The following is a 7,991-nucleotide window of genomic DNA, read 5'->3' as shown; positions in this document are numbered from 1 at the left end:
CAGCTCATTCCACACACGCACTACCCTCTGCTGAAAAAGTTGCCCTTAGGTCTATTTTATATCTTTCTCCTCTCACCCTAAACCTATGCCCTCTAGTTCTGGACTCTCCTACCCCAGGGAAAAGACCTTGTCTATTTATCCTATCCATGCCCCTCATGATTTCATAAACCTTTACAAGGTCACCCCTCAGCCTCCAAACGCTCCAGGGAAAACAGCCCCAGCCTGTTTAACCTCTCCCCCAGCTCAAATCCTCCAACCCTGTTTTTATACAAGAGCTGGGATCATTCTAATTGAATCCCACTCTACGTCCCAATAAATGTGGGTGCCCGTCCCGCACCTGAGCAGATCGGGACATTTCGACCCAGTGACAAATAATATTTAATTTATCCAACATTGAATATTTTACTGAACCCGGAATCTGTGGGAAAAGGCTTCCAGCACCACTAATCCAGAATCTGGTTTCCAGTATCTGCAGTCATTGTTTTTACCTCAGGGCATAGTGGCAGCCGTCCTCTCTCCTCAGGCCACTTCTGTCCAGTCTAACCGCTGACTTGGTGAGAAGGAACCAATTCCTTCCCGCTCCCCAACACGGCACCGCAAAGAGCACGTTTGCAAAAGCTCTGCTCTGGTTTCCAAGCAGAACGATCCAGCGCCCAGGAACCTCCTCACTGCTCCTGTTTAACATGACCCCGATTTTATCAAAATTGGGCGCTCGATGAGAGTTTTACACAAATAAGCCTATCACACTTTGGGGGTGGTTAGCAGGCAGCCCCACAGCGCCAGGGACCCGGGTTCGAGTCCAGTCTGGGGTGACTGTGTGGAGTTTGCACATTCTCCCTGTGTCTGTGTGGGTTTCCTCCCACAGCCCAAAAATGTGCAGGGTAGATGGATTGGCCATGTTAAATTAGCCATGGGGAATGCAGGGCTACAGGAATAGGGTAGGTCTGGGTGGGATGCTCTCTGGATAGTCGGTATGGGCTCGATGGGCCGAAGGGCCTGCTTTCACGCTGTTCTCCAGACTCGGGAGTGTGTGAGCCCTGCAAGTGCCTCTGAGAGGGACACAGGGAGGGGGGAATGTGGAGGAAAAGCGAGCGATTTGAAGACAGGTGTATGTGTGAGTGGGGGGGTGGGGGGTAGTGGTTGGGGGAAGACTCGTGGTGAGAAATGTGGAGAGCAGCCTGGACACAAAAACAGAAGCTGTTGGAAAAACTCAGCAGGGAAATGAGGGTTAACGTTTCGGCTCCAGTGTCCCTTCGGCTGTGTTGGTTAAATGGTAAATACTGGGCGGACTGATGCAGGGAACGGCTGATCACGGTCTTGGCGCCGTGTTGGAGAGTGAGAACAGAAATTCTCGGTGTAGCCAGCGCCACTCTCTGTGTCCAGGCGGAGCGCTATGTGCCGCTAGACCTTCCACAATCCAATGTGATCCATACACGGTCTCCGCCTCGCCCCCTCGTATAAAAGCTGCTCTCCATACTCCGTTCAGCCGCCACTCGGAACTCGGAGCTCTCTCTTCCACATCTCAGCCACACACACACACATACACATACACAGAGAACAGCACGGTGTAAAGGGAGAGAGAGAGAGAAACAGCGCGGTGTAAAGGGATTTTCTCAGGGGGTTGACTGGAGAAGACACCCCCAAATTCACAAACAAAAAGAAGCACCTTTTCCAAGGCGAGCAAGAAAAGAAAATGACAAAAATCTGGATGGTATACTTCGGGGCTTTAGCACTGGCTGTTTTACTGCAGATTAAGGTAAGTGGCAAGGTTATGTGTGTGAGTGAGTGTGTGTGTGTGTGTGTGAATGTGTGTGAGTGAGTGAGTGTGAGTGAGTGAGTGTGTGTGTGTGCGTGTTGGTGATGCTTAGGTGGTAATGTTGGGGTGACAGTGACTGGCTGATTGACTGTAACACTGGGACAGACCCTCTACCCCAGTGGATCCCCAGCCCCCTCTCTCTCTGACAGTGGGATATACAGCCGGCTCACATTTACCACCGAGTCCACTGGGAACGATTTCAGAAATTATAAGGAACCTCTGTGTTCCTGCTCCAAGTGTTGATACTGAACTGCCTGGAAGGTAGTGAAAGCTTGGGTCTGGAGAGTACGCGATTCCGTGGAATTGCTCTCAGTATTTCTCAGGATGGGGAATATATCTATCCTTTCTCTCTCACACACTCCCTCCATCCTACCCCCATTCTCTCCGCATTCCTCTCCCACCCTCCCCCATCCTCTCTCCCCATCTTCTCCCTCTCGCCCCCCGCCCCGCTCCCCTTTTCCCTCCCTCTCTCCAACTCCCCACTGTCACACCGGGCTGGGCGCTGTCTTCCTCTGGTCCCGGGAGGTGGGCCGCCAGCACCGTCCCCTGTTATACAGAGGTTTCTACCTTGTTCCCCTGTGCTGTGTACGGCTGTGGGCACGGAGCTCAGGGAGTGATGAAACCGGGTGTCGCTCTCTGCCGGATCTTTGACCATTGGGAGAGGGAAGGGATGGAGACTCGGCTTTTCCCTGGAAACACAGCAGCGCATTCCTTTCCTGGTCTTTGTCCCCAGCCCCCGTCAGGGACTCGGCACCGGCCCATTTCCACAATCCCCTCGGCTCGGTATTTGGGCATTGTGGGGCAGCGGGTGGGGGGAGAGCGCAGAGGGGTCAGCAGGAGCCCACCTTGCTCGGTTCCATTTCCAGGAAACGATAAACATCGGCAGAAATTTCAGTCAATTAAATTTTCCTCATCCAATGACCCTCCACTTCCAACCTCCCCCGCCCCCACCACGTCCCATCTCCCCACACACTGATATATCGATTTCCCCACTCCATATAAAGTGACATATCGATTTTGCCCTCACCCTCCATGCCCCCTTCCCTCACAGTGAGATATCGATGACCCCATGTCTCCTCACTGTGAGATATCGATGACACCCATGTCCCCTCACAGTGAGATATCGATTATCCCCATGTCCCCTCACTGTGAGATATCGATTACCCCCCACGTCCCCTCACAGTGAGATATCGATTACCCCCATGTCCCCTCACAGTGAGATATCTATCCAGGAATTTGCTTTCTCCCTGACCTTCCCCTGGGTAACTCGGTGCTGGCTACTGGGGAATAATTCAGGGACGAGGGGGGTATAAGACCCTTCACTGGGGGGACCACACTGTCTGCGGCCAATCAGCAGGTTGGTCACGGAGCAGGAGTAGGCTATTCAGCCCATCGTGCCTGCATCCTTTCCAGAGCAGGTGGGATTTGAAGTCGGGCCTCCTCACTTACAGGTAGGGACACTGCCACCACCTCCAAGCTGGTCGCTGCTGCCTGTGTGCTGAGTGGGTGTGGCCGCCATTGATGGTCTCTCTGTCTCTCTCCAGGCGGACATTGACTCCACAACGAAGTCCACCACAGACGTCGCCGCTCTCAACAGCACCAACTCGACCTCGGGGGTAGAGTCCACCCTGGGCAACATTTCACCCAGCCAGAGCCCGGCCAACAGCACAGGCCCGCCCGCCAATCTGCACTGCCCCTCCAGCTTGCTGCTCCCGCTCACCATCGGCGCCTCGATCGCCTACCTCTGCTGCTAGGGGCCGGGCAAGCCCCAGCCTTGGGCAACAGGCAACACTCCGGTCAAACCAACCATCCCTCACCAGCGGGGCAGGCAGCTCCGTCAGAAGAGATTTCCTCTTTCTCGCTCTTTTTCTCTGTGTGTATGTGTCCCTTTCGCTTTCTCAAGACCAAAACTCACTGGCGTTGTAAGTTTGAGTGTCCTATTTAAGCCAAAATTATTTCTCTCTAGCTTCCTGAAACCAGCCAATGTATTCTATGCGTGTTTGTGTGTGTGTGTATGTGATGGGCTCTATCTCTGTCTCTTCATGCCACGCCCGGATTGTTACCACGCCTGAAAACCAGCAAGAGGACCTGTGTACCGGCGCCTAGCCCTCCCCTCTCCCCCTTCTTTTTTCTGTGTAAGTAATTGGACGGGAGCAACCTGAGATTCTTCCCCCAACCCCCACTGTCCTCCCTTCACTTCACTGTAAGTCGGCCCTCTCTCATAACGAAGGTGAACACCGGCGGCAAATTGACACACCGATTCCTGGATTCAATGAGGGAGCCGTCTTCGTGGTGGAGGCGAAGATTGAGTTGTCTGAAAACGCCCATCCACACATCACCTCCCAATCACACATGCATCCCAATTCTTTACTTGTAAGCTGCCGGAGATAATGACTACAGAAAAGGGTTTTATTTTCATCTCTTTTAGAGACAGTCGGTTTCCAATTTGGTTATCTGATAATAGAGGTTGGATGTTTACAAAGCACGTTTTGACACCACCTGCTCACAATTTGGCGTTTACAATTCGGAGAACTAAAGAATACATTAAACTGAAATTCGAACAGAAATAAACGACGCTTTTTATATGTGAACTGCACACTCACAGGGTAATAGTTAACAGCCAATGCAAAGGGAAGTGTGAATTCACCTTTTGCAGGTTACTATCTTTTACAAGTGAGAGGTTAGTGCAGACAATAAGTGACTGTGTTGCCCGTGACCTCCAGTTACTTGGTACCTTCCTTGTGCCCAGTCCGAGAAAATTTCTGGTACTTTTTAATGGAGGGCATCATTTCAAATGGGATTCACTGTTAATTACATTAATCGCATTTGGTATATATATATTCTGATTTAATATTAGACTAACGTTTCTTTGTGATCATGAAACCAATTTCCAAATGCATTGGTTCATTTTTTTTGTACAAGATGTACTGTATTACAACTTTGTATAATTAATTGCTGTTGATTAAAATGCAAATATTGTTTTGGGGGATTTAATATGTTCCTGCTGTAAATAAAGTTTACCTGGCAAATCATTTTAAAGGACTCTAAAAATGTAAGCCTTGCTTCAAACTGTTCTGGAAAATAGAAAATCTTTGAACTGTTTCAATAAACTGATTGAACACTAGTCTGAGTGTGTGCATGTGTGTGAGAGAAAGAGATGGTATGGGTAACTGCATAGAATGTCAAATGGATTTTCCCAGCTCAGGATGGGTTTTTAATGACTTTTTGAAGTTTTTGTTTGAGTCTGAATTATGAGACAAAGGGCTCTGATTACAAATTGTAGTTGCAATATGCAGCCGACGCTGATATTGTCACGTTTGAGATTTTATTACATTATCTTAGCTCTCCAATATACCAAAGGCTGGCATGTAATGAACAAAAGATGCATTGATAAAGCAAATTTCATATCCTGAGTGCTTCCCAAACTCCTTTATGACCAATTAAGTCTATCTGAAATTGAGTCACTGTTTTGGAGGAAAAGTTTTAATCATTGTACAAAGAAGTCTCATATTAAGACAGCCAAGGACCAATACCGATCCAAACTAGAGACTCCAGAGAGACACCCAGCAATATGGCAAGAATTAAATGACATCACAGGTTCTAAAAAGGGACAGTGCAAGATAGTGGACAATGACATATCCCTCCCAGATCATCTCAACGCCTTCTATGCTCACTTTGAGGAGAATTTCGGCAGAGAGGTGACACCTATTCCAACATGTCCTGATTAACCTATCCCAACAGTCACTACACCAGAGGTCAGATCAATTTTCCTTCATGTAAATCCAAGGAAAGTGATGGCACCAGACAGAGTACCAGGCTGTGCATTCAGAGCATGTGCAGATCAACTGGCAGAGGTCTTCTTGAAAATCTTTAACCTCACCCTGCAGCAGGCCACTGTCCCTGCCTGTTTCAAGAAGGCTCAATGACTACTGCCCCCAGTGGCCTTAACTTTGGTGGTCATGAAGTGCTTTGAAAGGCTGGTCATGGCATTAATCAACTGCAGCCTCCCTACTACTTTTGACCCACTTTAATTTGCCTATCAGACCAACAGATCCATGTTAGATGCCATATCACTTGCCCTTCACTTCTCCCTAGAACATCTTGACACTAAGAACAGCTATGTAAGAATCCTACTCGCTGACTACAATTCAGCCTTCAACACTATTCTCCCCTGAAGACTGATTACTCAATTTAGTCATCTCAGAATAAGCCCCACTCTCTGCAAATGGATCCTCAGTTTCCTGACCCACAGGACACAATCAGTGAAGATTGGGGACAATATTTCATCCTCGCTAACACTGACACTGGAGCCCCCACTCCCCAGTACTCAGCCCCCTACTGTACTCATTGTGTACCCATGACTGGGTCGCCAAATGCCAGACTAATACCATTTACAAGTTCACTGATGACACCACCATAGTCAGTCGAATCTCAGGTGGCGATGAAACAGACTACTGATGGAAGATGGAAGACCTGGAAAAATGGTGCATTGAGAACAACCTAGCTCTCAATGCCAGCAAAACCAAGGATCTCATTACTGACTTTTGGTAGGGTGTTACTAATGCCCCCCCTACATATTAACAGCACAGAGATGGAATGAGTGGAGAGTGTCAAGCTCCTGGGAGTGGTCATCCACAACAAACTTTCTTGGACTCTTCATGTGGACGCACTGGTTACAAAGGCCCAACAACGTCTCTTCTTCCTCAGGCAACTGAGGAAATTTGGCATGAAGGCAAATACCCTTGCTAACTTTTATAGGTGCACCATCGAGAGCTTTCTGCCAGGATGTATCACTACCTGGTATGGCAACTGTACCATTCAAGATCGGCGACTGCTACAGAAAGTAGTGAACTCAGCCTGGACAATCACAAAGGCCAACCTCCCATCTATAGAATCCATCTACCAGGCCTGATGTCAGGGAAAGGCCGCCAGCATTCTCAAAGATCTATCCCACCCTGGCAATGCTTTACTACAACCTCTACCATCGGGGAGAAGGTACAGAAGCTTGAACACGCACACCAGCCGGTTTTGAAACAGTTTCTACCCTACTGTTGTTAGAATACTGAATGGACTCGCAAACTCTTAACATTTGCCTGTACCTGTGTTTTTGTTTTTGCCAACGTTTACCTATTACTTACTTATCTATATTTCTTAACTCTGTGATTCGCCTGTATTGCTCGCAAGACAAGGCTTTACACTGTGCTTCGGTACACGTGAGAATAAACTCAATTCAATTCAATTCATATCCCAGGAATGTGTTAATTACCAGATGTTTTGATTTAATGAAGGATTGATGTTATCTAGAACACTGGGAGATTGCCGCAGTCCTTTATTTGAATAATGACCTGAGTTCTTTTATCTTCACCTGAAAGGATATAGACAACAACTCCGATAGTGAAGAGATAATCCAATTGCACGCTCTGCAAGCAGGGGAATTGGTCACAACATTGTGAATACATTCATAAAAAAAATCTGTTTTTTGTTACTTGTAGTGAAGTCCTAAAAGCTCTCAAATAATATCTTCACCCATTTGTTTACAATATTGTTCCACATGGTTATGAATGCAATTCTTCCCACAACTAGCCTTTCCTCTCCACAAACATAATATTTTCCTTTACAAAGAAAATCTGCCCAGTGTAGCTTTCTAAACCAGTGTTAGAAGAAATGTTCTCCCTCCTGATTAAGAAGGCTGTGTACTGAGATTAACACTTCTCTGTAATGTGTTAGGAGAAGAAATCACAAGCATGAAGTTGTACAGAATATTTGAGTTTCAATGTTTTCACTGTCTATTCTGTTTTAGTTATTTAGGGACAGACGCTTGAAAATAATTTGAAACATATGATCTTCAGGGTCTTGACACAATGGCTATGGAGATGATATTTTATAGATGAATCTATAGTAGTTTGAGTCACTGTTTAAAAATCAAGGGTTTCCAATTTAAAACAGAGATAGGTGAATTTGATTTGGAGGTGCCGTGTTGGACTGGGGTGTACAAAATTAAAAATCACACAACACCAGGTTATAGTCCAACAGGTTTAATTGGAAGTACTAGCTTTCAGAGCGTCACTCCTTTGCTTTCTCCCAGAGATTCATGAGTCTTTGGAACTCTTCCTGAAAATTTGGGTGGAGGCAGAGTCAGAGATGGAACAGCTGTAAATTAATGTGGAATTGTGTG

The 7,991-nt window shown here is 47.2% G+C and overlaps 1 long non-coding RNA gene across 1 annotated transcript; it reads left to right on the top strand.

Moving 5' to 3' along the window:
* The first annotated feature begins 956 nt into the window (after positions 1 to 956).
* On the top strand, positions 957 to 4,940 carry LOC122548675. The gene is made up of 2 exons (XR_006311302.1): positions 957 to 1,756; positions 3,361 to 4,940. It is a non-coding gene; the product is annotated as an uncharacterized LOC122548675 (long non-coding RNA).
* Positions 4,941 to 7,991: the final 3,051 nt, after the last annotated feature.

Source organism: Chiloscyllium plagiosum, chromosome 3, assembly GCF_004010195.1.
Source record: "Chiloscyllium plagiosum isolate BGI_BamShark_2017 chromosome 3, ASM401019v2, whole genome shotgun sequence".
In the NCBI taxonomy this organism is placed as follows: Eukaryota; Metazoa; Chordata; class Chondrichthyes; order Orectolobiformes; family Hemiscylliidae; genus Chiloscyllium; species Chiloscyllium plagiosum.
This window is presented reverse-complemented; position numbering and strand designations above follow the sequence as displayed.